The 12,661-nt window shown below is 51.6% G+C and overlaps 2 long non-coding RNA genes and 2 other non-coding genes across 4 annotated transcripts in view; 3 read left to right on the top strand and 1 right to left on the bottom strand.

The window, feature by feature from the left end:
- Nucleotides 1-10,499, top strand: LOC121272945. The gene is made up of 3 exons (XR_005941926.1): nucleotides 1-118; nucleotides 3,350-4,253; nucleotides 10,370-10,499. It is a non-coding gene; the product is annotated as an uncharacterized LOC121272945 (long non-coding RNA).
- LOC121273042 lies at nucleotides 2,181-2,315 on the top strand. The gene has a single exon (XR_005941942.1). It is a non-coding gene; the product is annotated as a small nucleolar RNA SNORA57 (small nucleolar RNA).
- Nucleotides 4,702-12,661, bottom strand: part of LOC121272946 — a 24,344-nt gene continuing 16,384 nt past the window's right edge. Inside the window, exon 3 of the long non-coding RNA XR_005941927.1 lies at nucleotides 4,702-5,136. This is a non-coding gene — a long non-coding RNA (uncharacterized LOC121272946). The remainder of the gene's footprint in view (nucleotides 5,137-12,661) is intronic.
- Nucleotides 5,754-5,892, top strand: LOC121273043. The gene has a single exon (XR_005941943.1). It is a non-coding gene; the product is annotated as a small nucleolar RNA SNORA57 (small nucleolar RNA).

The following is a 12,661-nucleotide window of genomic DNA, read 5'->3' on the forward strand; positions in this document are numbered from 1 at the left end:
CACGGAACCACCCAGTCTTTTCTCCTTCGGTGCGGGAAGGCGATCGTAAGGAAAGGTGTGGGGAGTAATGAGTGCTTTACAGCCACGATGGCAATTATTATCAAAATGGATAAGCGAGGTTGGTTGGGGCGGGGGAAATGTTTGCTCCCTCATTTTACCCGTATTTCCCGGCTCGCTGCTGCTGCTGCTGCTGCCGCCGCCGCCGCCTCTTCCGTGCGTTCGCTGATGCGAGCCGACGGCTTCGGCTGGCCGTGCGGCTGCGCAGGGCCGGCACGGCGAGGCGAAGCGATTGCCGTTGGTAACCGTGGGGCAAGGTGGTGGGGTGGGAGAGCCGCGCATGCGCAGGCACGGAGACGGGGAGGCCGCATGTGCCATGGCTTGGGGTGAATGGGGATGGGATGTCTCACTGACCACGTGGTGTGTCTGCTCCCATCTTAAGCCAGACCCATTTTCAATGGGGTCCAGTCCTGATTCATGGGGGGAGGGTGGGGTTGGGCCCCAGTTTTGAGGAGTGGAAAGCAGAGTGGGTGGGGTTGGTGTTTGGAACTCCTGTCTGCCAATGGCAATTGATGCTGAGTTTAAATTTAAGATTGTGGATTTATTTCACCAAGTTATTAGTGGGTAAGGAAGGTGTGGGCAGTCAGGTTGCTGGTTGACCATGATTTCACTGAAAGGTAGGGCAGGTTAAGTGTCTTCCTCCCTCCTGTTCATGTCCTACCATCCAGGCTTCCTGTAACGCTTATCATGACCTCTGCAGTAAAGCGATCCATATTCTGTCTAAGGTGGTTTTTCCCCTCACCTGACTGACTCCCCAGCAGAGGAATTCGGCCTGCTCATCCACTCCAAAGCCCTTTGTGGTATTTGGGAACCTTCCTCGTCCCTCCTTTTGTTCCAGACCATCTAGTCCTGCTGTCAAGGTGGTTTTCGTTTTTCCATAATGTCTCTGCCTTAATTTGCACACTGAGTCCCAGTCACCAATTGCTGAACCCCCCCCACCCCCTGCTCTCTTGTGCTCGCTGAGCCACATTGGCTCCTGGGTCAAGCAAGTCTTCTTTTAAAAATTCTCATCCCTTGCTTTGCCACTCCCTATTTCTGTAACTTCCAGCTCCTACACCCCTCCCTGTCTCTGTATCCTCCTCCAGCTCCTACACCCCTCCCTATCTCTGTATCCTCCTCCAGCTCCTACACCCCTCCCTATCTCTGTATCCTCCTCCAGCTCCTACAACCCTCCCTGTCTCTGTAACCTCTTCCAGCCCCTACAAGCCTCCCTTATATCTGTAACCTCCTCCGCCCCTACACCCTTCCCTGTCTCTGTAACCTCCTCCAGCCCCTACACCCCTCCCTGTCTCTGTAACCTCCTCCAGCCCCTACACCCCTCCTTATCTCTGTAACCTCCTACACCCCTCCCTATCTCTAACCTCCTCCAGCCCCTACACCCCTCCCTATCTCTGTAACCGCCTCCAGCCCCTACACCCCTCCCTATCTCTGTAACCTCCTACACTCCTCGCCATCTCTGTAACCTCCTCCAGCCCCTACATTCCTCCCAATTTCTGTAACCTCCTACACCCCTCCCTGTCTCTGTAACCTCCTCTAGCTCCTACAACCCTCCCTATCTCTAACCTCCTCCAGCCCCACAACCCCCCACAGTCCCTGTGCTCCTCCAATTCCAGCCTCTTGAGCATCCCCTGATTCTCATTGCTCCACCATTGGCGTCAGTGCCTGCAGCTGTCTGGGGGCCCTGAGCTCTGAAATTCCCTCCTTAAACCTCTCCACCCCTCCCTCCTCTAAGATATTCCTTAAAACCTTTTTGACCGAGCTTTTGGCTGCCTGTTCCTAACATCTCCTGTGTCTCGGGGTCAAATTTTGTTTTCTAACACTCCTGTGGAGCACTTTGGGATTGTTTTATTGGGCTAAAGGCGCTAAAGTTTAATTCTTGCAATATTGTCTCGTAGAATATTTCCTACTTTAGTGAAGGTTATAAAACTGGCCAGCGACTCCTTTTAATAAAATGTCATTCCTATTTCATGAGAGGCACTACAGAGCTGACCCTTGTGGCTGCCTGTGTGTGTCTTTGTTCTGACCTGCTACACCATTCTGGGCGGAGGGGTTTGCCATTTGGTGTGGGGTGGATGGTCTTGGGGAGCTTTCCTCGCCACTGCTTCAAGGTAAAGCTGTACCACCCTCCAGTTCTTGACACGCCTGTGTCTGTCTGTGGCCTGTGCGTGTGTAAGAGAGGGAGAGTAATCTCAGTGCTAAAGTCTTCGGTACCAGTGAGCTGCCGTCTTCTGGTTCTATCCTCAATGGCTGAGACACCTAGATTCTCTGGGGCTGGCGCGATGCTCCGGACAGTCCAGTCCTGCCGCGGGTTGGGGGTGGAATAAACTGCAGGAACAGTCTGGCGATTAATTATTCCGATCTGCATGTCCCCAGCTTAAGGTTGCAAAGGGATGTAGACAGGTTGTGCGTGGACAACCAAGGTGGCTGATGGAGTGTAATGGGGGGGGGGGGGGTGGGGTGGTGGGGAGGTGTGTGTGAGGTCATTCATTTTGGTTGGAAGAATAGCAAAGCAGGATACTCTTTAAGATGTGAAGCTTGTAAATGTTGCCATTCAGAGGGACTTGGGGTGTACTTGTACAGGGAATGCATAGTTCGCAGGCACAGCAAGCAGTGAGGAAGGCAAATGGCTTTTGTTGCAAAAGGGATTGGAGTACAGGAGTAAAGAAATCTTGCTGCATTCGTACAGGGCTTTGAGGCCTGGAGTAGTGCGTGCTGTTCTGGTCTCCATATCCACAACAGGATATACTTGCATTGGAGCTGGTATGGTGAAGGTCCATTAGATTCATCCCTGGGATGAGAGGCTGAGTGAATTGGGTCTATATTCTCTGGCGTTTAGAAGAATGAGAGGGGATCTCACTGAAACCTACAAGATTCTGACAGGGTGGACGCTGAGAGATTGCATTCACACCCCGGCCAGTGGAAACAGTGTCAGGATAAGGGGCCAATTCTTTAGGACTGGTGAGAAATTTCTTCATTTGGGCGGTTGTGAATTTTTGGAATTCTATATCCCAGAGGTTTGTGGATGCTCCATTGTATATACTCGAGGCTGAGATATTTTGGGGTCTCGGAGTTGGAGAGAGGGCGGGAAAGTGGAGTTGAAGTCCAAGATCAGCCATGATCGTATTGGATAGCGGAGCAGGCTCGATGGGCCGAATGGCTGCCGCCTCTTTCTTGTGGTTAGTGGATTATATCCTGCTAGTTGAAGTGAACAGTCTATTTTTTAAAACTATACAATATGTTGCCACTCAGTAGCGACGGAGTGTCACTAAATCTTGTCTTTGTCTCTTTGCAGGTTCGCGAAGTTGAACAGTGTCCAGTAGCAGAGCCAAGACACATTGCAGGGTTTCCAAGGGGATGGTGGGGGTTGTCACTGGGTTATTGGCCTGCACATTCCTGTGTTTGACACTTCACTGGCAAGCTTCCCATTAAAAGCACTGGTTACTGGGTTACATTGGCCTGTTGGTGATTGGGCTACTGCTGAACCATGGTGCACAAGCTCTGAGGGCCTAGGATGGGTAGGAGCTGGTCGATTCAGCAGTGACTTGATGTGCCTCCTTAATTGGCAAGTGACTCCTGACTGAAGCAAGCAGCGTCTCTCATCTCACCTTTTATGCCTTCTCCTGCCTGCCCCACAAAACTAGGAGTGAGCCCAGATGCTACATTGGCAGGTCCTTACTGTCCTAAAGAAGTTTTTTAATACAAAATGTCCGCTGGTATGTGTGGAGTGCTTTGTCTGAAACCATGGAGTCAAAGCCCACCTTGAGTTCAGTTCTTGATCAGTGTGAGAGATGGCTGGGGGGTTGCTTCCCAGATCCTCTCGTCCACCTTGCCTAGCTTAGGAATGTCTTGCACTAGATACAGTCTCAGTTCATCCTTCGCTGAAAAGCAGCTTGTAGTAGTTAAGCAGCGCTGCTTACTTCGAAAAGGCCTTTTGGCCTTGTGAAGCAGGCCGATTTAAAATAAAAAATGGTCAAGTTGTTAAACTTGTCTTACAGGATTAGGCTGATGTCTTTCCTCTCTGCTAGCAGAGGAGTAATAAATATTAGATAAGGGGGTGGGGGTCCTGTACAGTAACTGATGGGGTTTGAATTCCATTAAATAGTGCCTCTAGTCACTGCAGGAGCAGTGTAACGTGACAGAAACCTTGCAATGTGATTCTTGCCTCACCACTGGAGAGGACAGTGTTATCCTGGCTGGTAAGTTTGTCTTTATTTTTCCCCTCTAACCCTACCCCACCCCCTCCAAAAAGAGAGAGCCCCATGAGTTCATGGTTAGTCTTACACTGAGCATCCTGAAACAAGAGATTTTTAATTCATTTTTGTGATCATCGCTGGCGATTGGTGATATCACTGGACAAGGAATCCTGAGGCCCAGGGTAATGCTCTGGGGGCGGTGGGGGGAGAGAGGGAGGGAGGGAGGGAGAGACACGGGTTCAGATCCCACCACAGCAGCTGGTGGAGTTTAAGTTCGATGAAGAATAAATCTGGAATTCTAAACCTAGTCTCAGTAACAGTGACCCTGACCACTATCACTGATTGTGTTATGACCAGGATGTGAGGAGTATCCAGCTGATCAATTCATTCACCAAAATGTCCAGTTTTTTACCTTCACTCTTTTTACTGGGAATAAGAGACTTTAACCTGGCTGCTTTCGATAAATAACAAATTTTGTTCATTGGTTTAAAAAAAGTCTTGTCAAACACTAAGGCAAAGCTGATCAACATAACAATATGGAATATGAAATTATACTAATTACTCTTTGGAGATACAGATACACACACAAAAATCAATGAAATAAAATATATAAATGGAGAAATTTGGCCAATGGCTCAAAGGAAAGGGAGTCCTTGAGATGGTATCTGGTGTCTCTCTGCACTGATCCGTGAAACAGTCAATGACTCTGGCACTGCCCTTCCAGGCGGGTTTGAGGAGCACTCGCAGGCACTTTATTCCCACATGCGGCAACTTGGGGAGCAGCTTACATTCGCTCTCGGCTGTGGCCTGGCTCTGGACTGCAAAAAGGCTGCTGTCTTCCTTCTCAAACAAAAAATGCTGGAAAGCTCAGCAGGTCTGGCAGCATCTGTGGAGAGAAAGACCCAAGAGTTAACGTTTTGCGTCTGTGTGACTCTCCAGAGCTGCTCTCTTCTCAAAGCAAAACCAAGCCCCACTTTTTTTAAAACTCCATTCCAGGTGTGGTTGTTCTCTTCAGAGCCATAAATCCGTGTGACCCCTTTTGTGGACAGTTACCATGGTCAAGAGGTTTACAATTTTCTTTATGCTCTCCTGCCTCCTCCCTTGACATTAATTACCCTTTCTTGTAAAAAGGATGCTTTTCAATCAATCCGGCATTAACTCTTTAAAGGGCAGCATCTTTTGAAACACACCTTGTCACAGGATGTCCTTTATCCTGGAAGAGGAGCCATTTTCTGTGATTGGTTACTGCGACCATTGTCGTACAAACCCATCTGGTTCACTAAGGGAAGAGAAGCCTGCCGTCCTTATCCAGTCTGGGCCTACATGTGACTCCAGAGCTGCAACGATGTGGCTGTAAATTCCTGAGTTGCTCTGACAGTGGGGGGGGGGGGGGGCTATGTGTTTGAGCAGTGTTGCAGATCGATAGTGCCCGCATTCCGGATCATGGGTCTGGGTGGGTCACCGCCTCAGGATCCTGTTTTAAGGGAAGGTAGTTCCTTTGCCCCTCCAGTTCTTGACATGCCTGTGTCTGTCTGTGGCCTGTGCATGTGTGTGTAAGAGAGGGAGAGTAATCTCAGTGCTAAAGTCTTCGGTACCAGTGAGCTGCCATCTTCTGGTCCTATCCTCATAGGCTGAGACAAACCTGGTTACTGGGATCGCACTGTGTCCAGACGTGCTCTATCCTTTTCCCCAGCCCCCGAGGTGGGATTTGTGGCCCCCTCACAGATTGGAGCAGCCTTAATGAATGTGTACAGTGGGAAGATGTGAGAAATACTGGCGAGAGGGTGAGGGGGTGGGATAGAGACACTCTGGATAAGGGAGTCTCTTCATATACCAGTCAGCATGGGGTTTTTTTACTTGTTCATGAGATGTGGGTGTCGCTGGCTAGGCCCAGCATTTATTGCCCATCCCTAATTGCCCCTTGAGAACGTGGTGGTGAGCTGCCTTCTTGAGCCGCTGCAGTCCCTGTGGTGTAGGTACACCCACAGTGCTGTTAGGGAGGGAGTTCCAGGATTTTGACCCAGGGACAGTGAAGGAACGGCCGATATATTTCCAAGTCAGGATGGTGAGTGACTTGGAGGGGAACTTGCAGGTGGTGGTGTTCCCCATGTGTCTGCTGTCCTTGTCCTTCTAGTTGGTAGAGGTTGTGGGTTTGGAAGGTGCTGCCTAAGGAGCCTTGGTGAGTTGCTGTAGACGGTACACACACTGCTGCCTCTGTGCGTTGGTGGTGGAGGGGGTGAATGTTGAAGGTGGTGGAGGGGGTGAATGTTGAAGGTGGTGGAGGGGGTGAATGTTGAAGGTGGTGGAGGGGGTGAATGTTGAAGGTGGTGGAGGGGGTGAATGTTGAAGGTGGTGGAGGGGGTGAATGTTGAAGGGGGTGGAGGGGGTGAATGTTGAAGGGGGTGGAGGGGGTGAATGTTGGAGGGGGTGAATGTTGGAGGGGGTGAATGTTGGAGGGGGTGAATGTTGGAGGGGGTGAATGTTGGAGGGGGTGAATGTTGGAGGGGGTGAATGTTGGAGGGGGTGAATGTTGGAGGGGGTGAATGTTGGAGGGGGTGAATGTTGGAGGGGGTGAATGTTGGAGGGGGTGAATGTTGGAGGGGGTGAATGTTGGAGGGGGTGAATGTTGGAGGGGGTGAATGTTGGAGGGGGTGAATGTTGGAGGGGGTGAATGTTGGAGGGGGTGAATGTTGGAGGGGGTGAATGTTGGAGGGGGTGAATGTTGGAGGGGGTGAATGTTGGAGGGGGTGAATGTTGGAGGGGGTGAATGTTGGAGGGGGTGAATGTTGGAGGGGGTGAATGTTGGAGGGGGTGAATGTTGGAGGGGGTGAATGTTGGAGGGGGGTGAATGTTGGAGGGGGTGAATGTTGGAGGGGGTGAATGTTGGAGGGGGTGAATGTTGGAGGGGGTGAATGTTGGAGGGGGTGAATGTTGGAGGGGGTGAATGTTGGAGGGGGTGAATGTTGGAGGGGGTGAATGTTGGAGGGGGTGAATGTTGGAGGGGGTGAATGTTGGAGGGGGTGAATGTTGGAGGGGGTGAATGTTGGAGGGGGTGAATGTTGGAGGGGTGAATGTTGGAGGGGGTGAATGTTGGAGGGGGTGAATGTTGGAGGGGGTGAATGTTGGAGGGGGTGAATGTTGGAGGGGGTGAATGTTGGAGGGGGTGAATGTTGGAGGGGTGAATGTTGGAGGGGGTGAATGTTGGAGGGGGTGAATGTTGGAGGGGGTGAATGTTGGAGGGGGGTGAATGTTGGAGGGGGTGAATGTTGGAGGGGTGAATGTTGGAGGGGGGTGAATGTTGAGGGGGTGAATGTTGGAGGGGGTGAATGTTGGAGGGGAGTGAATGTTGGAGGGGGTGAATGTTGGAGGGGTGTGATTGTTGGAGGGGTGAATGTTGGAGGGGGTGAAGTTGGAGGGGGTGAATGTTGGAGGGGGTGACTGTTGGAGGGGGGTGAATGTTGGAGGGGGTGAATGTTGGAGGGGGGAATGTTGGAGGGGGTGAATGTTTGGAGGGGGTGAATGTTGGAGGGGGTGAATGTTGGAGGGGGTGAATGTTGGAGGGGGTGAATGTTGGAGGGGGATGTGATGAATGTTGGAGGGTGTGAATGTTGGAGGGGGTGAATGTTGGAAGGGGGTGAATGTTGGAGGGGTGAAAGGTTGGAGGGGTGAATGTTGGAGGGGAGTGAATGTTGGAGGGGGTGAATGTTGGAGGGGGTGAATGTTGGAGGGGGTGAATGTTGGAGGGGGTGAATGTTGGAGGGGGTGAATGTTGGAGGGGGTGAATGTTGGAGGGGGTGAATGTTGGAGGGGGTGAATGTTGGAGGGGGTGAATGTTGGAGGGGGTGAATGTTGGAGGGGGTGAATGTTGAGGGGGTGAATGTTGGAGGGGGTGAATGTTGGAGGGAGTGAATGTTGGAGGGGGTGAATGTTGGAGGGGGTGAATGTTGGAGGGGGGTGAATGTTGGAGGGGGTGAATGTTGGAGGGGGTGAATGTTGGGAGGGGTGAATGTTGGAGGGGTGAATGTGGAGGGGGTGAAGTTGGAGGGGGTGAATGTTGGAGGGGGTGAATGTTGGAGGGGGTGAATGTTGGAGGGGGTGAATGTTGGAGGGGGTGAATGTTGGAGGGGGTGAATGTTGGAGGGGGTGAATGTTGGAGGGGGTGAATGTTGGAGGGGGTGAATGTTGGAGGGTGTGAATGTTGGAGGGGGTGAATGTTGGAGGGGGTGAATGTTGGAGGGGGTGAATGTTGGAGGGGGTGAATGTTGGAGGGGGTGAATGTTGGAGGGGGTGAATGTTGGAGGGGGGTGAATGTTGGAGGGGGTGAATGTTGGAGGGGGTGAATGTTGGAGGGGGTGAATGTTGGAGGGGGTGAATGTTGGAGGGGAGTGAATGTTGGAGGGGGTGAATGTTGGAGGGGGTGAATGTTGGAGGGGGTGAATGTTGGAGGGGGGTGAATGTTGGAGGGGGTGAATGTTGGAGGGGGTGAATGTTGGAGGGGGTGAATGTTGGAGGGGGTGAATGTTGGAGGGGGTGAATGTTGGAGGGGGTGAATGTTGGAGGGGGTGAATGTTGGAGGGGCGTGAATGTTGGAGGGGGTGAATGTTGGAGGGACGTGAATGTTGGAGGGGGTGAATGTTGGAGGGGGTGATGTTGGAGGGGGTGAATGTTGGAGGGGGTGAATGTTGGAGGGGGTGAATGTTGGAGGGGGTGAATGTTGGGGGGGTGAATGTTGGAGGGGGTGAATGTTGGAGGGGGTGAATGTTGGAGGGGTAATGTTGGAGGGGGTGAATGTTGGAGGGGGTGAATGTTGGAGGGGGTGAATGTTGGAGGGTGAATGTTGGAGGGGGTGAATGTTGGAGGGGGTGAATGTTGGAGGGGGTGAATGTTGGAGGGGGTGAATGTTGGAGGGGGTGAATGTTGGAGGGGGTGAATGTTGGAGGGGGTGAATGTTGGAGGGGGTGAATGTTGGAGGGGTGAATGTTGGAGGGGGTGAATGTTGGAGGGGGTGAATGTTGGAGGGGGTGAATGTTGGAGGGGGTGAATGTTGGAGGGGGTGAATGTTGGAGGGGGTGAATGTTGGAGGGGGTGAATGTTGGAGGGGGTGAATGTTGGAGGGGGTGAATGTTGGAGGGGGTGATGTTGGAGGGGGTGAATGTTGGAGGGGGTGAATGTTGGAGGGGGTGAATGTTGGAGGGGGTGAATGTTGGAGGGGGTGAATGTTGGAGGGGGTGAATGTTGGAGGGGGTGAATGTTGGAGGGGGTGAATGTTGGAGGGGGTGAATGTTGGAGGGGGTGAATGTTGGAGGGGTGAATGTTGGAGGGGGTGAATGTTGGAGGGGGTGAATGTTGGAGGGGGTGAATGTTGGAGGGGGTGAATGTTGGAGGGGTGTGAATGTTGGAGGGGGTGAATGTTGGAGGGGGTGAATGTTGGAGGGGGTGAATGTTGGAGGGGGTGAATGTTGGAGGGGGTGAATGTTGGAGGGGGTGAATGTTGGAGGGGGTGAATGTTGGAGGGGGTGAATGTTGGAGGGGGAGTGAATGTTGGAGGGGGTGAATGTTGGAGGGGGTGAATGTTGGAGGGGGTGTGAATGTTGGAGGGGGTGAATGTTGGAGGGGGTGAATGTTGGAGGGGGTGAATGTTGGAGGGAGGTGAATGTTGGAGGGGGTGAATGTTGGAGGGGGTGACTGTTGGATGGGGTGAATGTTGGAGGGGGTGAATGTTGGAGGGGGTGAATGTTGGAGGGGTGAATGTTGGAGGGGGGTGAATGTTGGGGGGGGTGAATGTTGGAGGGGGTGAATGTGGGAGGGGTGAATGTTGGAGGGGGTGAATGTTGGAGGGGGTGAATGGTTGGAGGGGGTGAATGTTGGAGGGGGTGAATGTTGGAGGGGGTGAATGTTGGAGGGGGTGAATGTTGGAGGGGGTGAATGTTGGAGGGGGTGAATGTTGGAGGGGGGACAGACGGGCTGTGTTAAGCAATGATGTGATGGGGGAGGGAGAGCGAGTTGTGAACTAATGGCCCACGTACATTTTTTTTTTAAAAAATCTTGATAACTGAGCTACTTTGTAACAGATCTGAGCTGAGGTTCGGCTTCTTAACCTGGATTTCTCCCTTTGACAGGATGTCACACGGTGAAACAAGAGCGATCGTGAACGGACTTGAAACCAACTTCGACACTGGGCAGTGTTTTGAGAGCCTGGTAAACCCACGAGGGGAAAGGGAGCAGAAGGATCTGTTGATGGTGGGGTGCGGGGGGGGGGGGGGGGGGGGGGGGGGGGGCTTGTGTGGAGCAGATGGGCCGAATGGCCTGTTTCTGTAGAAGCTTTTCCCTGAAAGCCTGCGAATGGGGGTTGGGAGGGGAGAGGCCCAGTGGGGCCTCAATGGGATGCAGCAAGTCAACCAGAAGATAAATGCTGCTTGGTGGAGGGGGAGTGGAAGCAGTGAGGGGCTTGGGGTGGCTCGAGAGAGGATTCGTCAACTGGCTTGTTCAGCCTGGTCTTGTTGTACCTTCTTTTAAAATGTGGTCTTTTTAAATAAACGGTGATTTTACAAACACATTGGTTTGGAGTCCTTGTGGCTGAATTGATTGGAAAGCTCAAGACCTGGGGCTTTAGACACATGCCAGGGTACAGCAGACCCTCCTGTAATGGTATAACCGTGTTAATGAAAAGTGGGAGTTCGACGTTAAGCGAATCAGATTTTCCCCCCTGACTTCATGTATAAACCGCTGTTCGCTGCCTCTCAGACCCACAGGATGGTGGAAGAACTGCTCCCTGTCAGCGCATGGGAGTGATTGTGACAGCCAGTTGACTGCTTTTGCTCTATTCACTTGCGTTTTTAGTCCCCCCAGCCGTCCCTGGAACCGAGTAAAAGCATCGGAATGAAGAGATGGTTCTCGGGATGGTGTGTCTATTCCGGTGGGTGGAATGGCTGAGTTGTGTGTGCACAGGACCCCCCCCCCACCCCCCCACCGAGTCCGATGCAGCGCTAAGACGATATCCAGCTCTCCTTCCCCCAGCCCCATCCTATTCTCCAGATGAAAAGCAAAACACCTCGGATGCTGGAAATTAAACAGAAAGTGCTGTAGAAACTCTGCAGGTCTGACAGTGTCTGTGTGACTCCTCAATCCCTGAAGATCTCTCATGGTCTCGAAACGCCAGCTCTTTCTCTCTCTCTCTTCACAGATGCTGCCAGACCTGCTGAGTTTCTCCAGCAGTTGCTGTTTGCATTTACCCCTCCCACCGCTATTCTCCTGCTTTCCAGATAGGCAGCTGCCTGGTCCACAGACCGGGTAGGATCTAGGATTCTCTCCAAGGGTCTGCAGCCCCCAGAAGCTCTTAGCCAGCCAGCAACGTAACTCTTGCATATCCCGTGCATGAGTTTGATTTTTATCCAAATGTTAGACCCATTAAGTAATGTTTTTTTAAAAAATCCTTGTGAATGGAACTGAATCCATTGATCCCTTCCAACTGAAACTGGGATTGATCTATTTTGCTGCAATAAAACCAAAGTAAAAGCGAATGCCTCAACAGCAATGGTTAAAATGCCCTCTGAACAAGGGCAGTTAGGGATGGTTAATAAACGCTAGCCTAGCCAGTTAAGCCCACATCCCATGAATGAATAAAAATAATTGTGTAATATACTTTTAACAATGACACTCGGTAGGGAAGTTCATATGGTCTGTAGTAACCAATAGCAGAGTAGCACGGGCTACCTCAGTCAGGGTAGAGATAGAGTTGGAGTTGAAAGCACACGTGTTGTTGCCGAATGTTATTAGTGACATTAAGTGAGGAATTGTTGTCGAAAGTACTTCATGATGCTGGAGTGCAGCAGCCATTTTGTGCCTGAGAACCTGAGGTGGCTGAAGGTTGAATCTGTCGCTCCTTAGTACAGAATTTTGAGTATTGCTAAAAAGGTGTTGAAGCATTTCATCTTGGACTCCTCAGGACACTCCCAAGAATGCCAATATAAGGGGAAAACAATTTATACTGTATGCGATGCGAATGTTGATTGGACTCCGATTGGTAGAGGCATCACCGTGGCCTCGACCAATCAGGGTCCACTTGCCCACCAATCGGGCAGTCTTCACATGCAGTATAAATTGTTGTTTTCCCTCTATTCTTGAGGTGTCCTGATGAGTGCAAGACGAAAAGCTTCAACATGTCTTTTTTCATTCCAACGATGTCAAATCTGTTTTGTGTGCATCGCTGCCAGAGATCTGACCTTTTGTGTTAGCCGTGAAGCCAAGGTGTGTGGATTGCCCCGAAGTCTCTGACGCTTGGCAGGGTGGGGATGTGTCAATGGCTCCTTCCTCTGCCGACACTCTAAACCATAGGCCAAGTCCTCGAATCATATTTTGACGGCGTTCACAGTTTTCGTACACCAGCGTTAGCTCCGATGTACAGCAGCTTA

Source organism: Carcharodon carcharias, chromosome 37 (genome assembly GCF_017639515.1).
Source record: "Carcharodon carcharias isolate sCarCar2 chromosome 37, sCarCar2.pri, whole genome shotgun sequence".
In the NCBI taxonomy this organism is placed as follows: domain Eukaryota; kingdom Metazoa; phylum Chordata; class Chondrichthyes; order Lamniformes; family Lamnidae; genus Carcharodon; species Carcharodon carcharias.